This window comes from Salvelinus namaycush, chromosome 26 (genome assembly GCF_016432855.1).
Source record: "Salvelinus namaycush isolate Seneca chromosome 26, SaNama_1.0, whole genome shotgun sequence".
Taxonomy (NCBI): Eukaryota; Metazoa; Chordata; class Actinopteri; order Salmoniformes; family Salmonidae; genus Salvelinus; species Salvelinus namaycush.
Genome location: NC_052332.1, coordinates 21323906 through 21327001, shown reverse-complemented (window position 1 = coordinate 21327001; position 3096 = coordinate 21323906). Strand labels below are relative to the sequence as shown.

The following is a 3096-nucleotide window of genomic DNA, read 5'->3' as shown; positions in this document are numbered from 1 at the left end:
GGCTTCCGGGTTGGATGCACGCTGTGTTAAGAAGCAGTGCGGCTTGGTTGGGTTGTGTTTCGGAGGACGCATGGCTCTCGACCTTTGTCTCTCCCGAGCACGTACGGGAGTTGTAGCGATGTGACAAGACAGTAACTACTAACAATTGGATACCATGAAATTGGGGGTAAAAAAGTACAATTATAAACCATTTCAACTTCCTCATAACTTCCGCAAACCAGACTGTGCAATATTATTTTTAGGGGGCACACTCCATCCAACACTCAGACAATTTACAAATTAAGCATTTATCTTTAGTGAGTCTGCCAAATCAGAGGCAGTATGGATGACCAGTGATGTTCTATTGATAAGTGTTTGAATTGGACAACTTTCCTGTCAAAATGTAACAAATATTTTTGGGTGTCAAGGAAAATGTATGGAGTAAAAAGTACATTATTTTCTTTACAAATGTAGTGAAGTAAAAGTTGCCAAAAATATAAAAAAGTAAAAATACTTTAAAATATTGCTTAAGTACTTTACACCACTGCCCAAATGCCTTCGCACGGGTACATTAGCATACTTTATATACTGTTACACATGCACATAGTATTCCATACATAAGTTAAGGCCATGCAGTCTGAGTTGAAACCTGAGTGAGATGCACATGTACAGTACATGAACAGATGCATGTGACAAATATTTAAGTAGTGGACACTTTCGTGTCTGTTGGGAGAGAGTAATGTGAATAGAGACACTGAAGATAGTGCTGATGACTGGTGCTTCCAAACCACGCATGAACAAGGGAATCTATATTCGGAAAGCCTGCTTCTGTCCTGCCCTTGACTTTGGTGCAGGGCATGTGATGTCCATAGCCTCTTCGTCGCAAAACTCCCTGATCTTGTAAAAAAATACAGGCAGACCATCTATGGGAGGAAGGATGTCAGCGTTGTGCAGCAGCTGAAACCTGGTCCCGACAGTCTGAACGCTCCTTGGCGACAACACCAGGCTTCAGAGCATCGAAGCTGTAAAACAGGGAATAACAAAAAGTCAGAAGACATTACAACCCTGCACAACATCAATTCACCTCCCAAGTTTAGATAAGAATAACCTCATAGAAAGAAAATTATGTTTTACCTGAAGTGCTGGTACTGCTTGATCTGTGGCAGCGGCCTGAAGTACGGTGTCAGGTGTTGTTGTCAGCCATAGCTTTCCACCAGCACCGTACCATCCTCCAGTCCAACCAGCTGTGGGATGTTGACCCCTGTCACAGTACTGTCCTTCACAACACCAGCAATCTCAGACAAAGTGTTCACTCTGGTCTTTATGAAGCGCTGCTTGATGAGACCAAAGCCCCAGTCAGGGGCAAACTTGGTGTGGCCTGTGATCAGGAAGTGAAGGTCCAGATTCTGGTGGAGCTTGTGCACGGTCCACCAGGCACAATACCAGAGCACAAACTTGTTCTTGTTTTGGCCACTGCAGTTATCACAATTCAGGTCCACACGTGTTTTCCCAACTCCGTAGGTGGTGAAGAAATGGTGCATGTAGTTGATGACTGCGCTGCTGCCTTTGCTTGCTTGGGCCAGCTCTCTTTTTGATGACTGTATGACTGGTGGATTAGAGTCAGGCGTGTTCTACTGATTTAATGCTGAAAGACAAATTCCAGATACAAACATTCTAGAATTATTATACAATAGATGAGAAATGGCATTCTGAGATATCACTACTCACAGTTCATACAGGTAATGTTAGCTACTGTAGCTCGCCAGCCATCTAACATCAGCTGGCTATAAACAGCAAGCTTTAACTAGCAATACAAACCGGTTGTCATAGCTAGCTAATGTTAACCAATAAGTTCACTGTTAGCTAGCTAACATTAGGCTATAACTAGCAATGTGAAATGGCATTCTGAGAAAACATTGTTAACGTTACACATGCTTCATACACATAAGTTAATGTTAGCTAGCAAGTCAGCCATCTAACCTCAGCTAACATTAGCTAGTTAACAGCAAGCTTTAACATGGGATATTTTGCTTAGACATGTGACGTTAACATTAGCTAGCTAAAAAATTAACTATAATCCCAATCCATAGAGTAACTTTACTAGCAATACAAACCGATTGTCATAGCAAGCTAAAGTTAACAAAATAACATTAGGTTAATTGTTAGTTAGCAAGGCAGCCATCGGACTCCAGCTGGCTTGCTAACAGCAAGCTTTAGCTTGCAAAGAAAACAACTTTCTGACAAAATTCGAAACGTATATTATCTGAATCCGTAGCTAGATTCTTACCTGTATACATGGACGAAAGCTTCACATTAAGTTCATTGTTAATTAGTTCATTGTTAGTTAGCCTAGTGGTTAATGCATTGGAGCAGTAAACGAAAGGTTACTGGATCAAATCCCCAAGCTGACAAGATAAAAGTCTGTCATTTTGCCCCTGAACAAGGCAGTTAACCCACTGTTCCCTGGTAGGCTGTCATTGTAAAGAATTTGTTCTTAACTGACTTGCCTAGTTAAATAAAGGTTACATTTTTAAAAAGCAAGCCAGCCATCGAACTCCAGCAAGCTTTAGCTTGTGATGAAAACAACCTTCTGACAAAATTAGAAACTTATAATATCTGAATCTGTAGCTAGATTCTTACCTGTATACATAGATGAAAGCTTCACGGCAGACTGCAACCCCTTTTATAAGACATCCTGTTCTGTTTTCGTTTAGTTTGCACAGCTTGTTTGGCACGTTGTGTTCCACTGATTTCAAAACGTGTTATGAAATGAGTGTCAGCATTGCATGGCACGACCGTAGTCCATCACAACTTTTTCCTACTGACCTTTGTAGATAGCACCTGATAAATTCAGGGCCGCAATGTTATTGAGCGTAGTAGCAACATATTTGCAGTTCTCCATGGATAACATAATATCGTTAGAAAAACTGCAGTAGATATGATTATTTACTAATTACGAGCAGCTCATTTTATAGACACAAGACGCAACACCGCAGACCAATCCAAACTCATCTCTTGGCATGTCCAGCCTACTCATTATCTCAGCCAATCATGGCTAGCGGGAAGGTTGCTGGCTTTTTCTGTGGCTAAACCAATTAGGCTTGTAATTTAACAATT

General features: G+C 41.1%; 1 long non-coding RNA gene across 2 annotated transcripts; it reads right to left on the bottom strand.

Moving 5' to 3' along the window:
- Nucleotides 1–951: 951 nt before the first annotated feature.
- Nucleotides 952–2892, bottom strand: LOC120021321. 2 transcript variants are annotated; one of them, XR_005472495.1, is made up of 3 exons: nucleotides 2267–2892; nucleotides 1114–1624; nucleotides 952–1001 (listed from the first exon to the last, which is right to left on the bottom strand). It is a non-coding gene; the product is annotated as an uncharacterized LOC120021321 (long non-coding RNA). The 2 variants fall into 2 exon arrangements; XR_005472496.1 differs by having other exon boundaries at nucleotides 2620–2892.
- Between the last annotated feature and the right edge of the window lie 204 nt (nucleotides 2893–3096).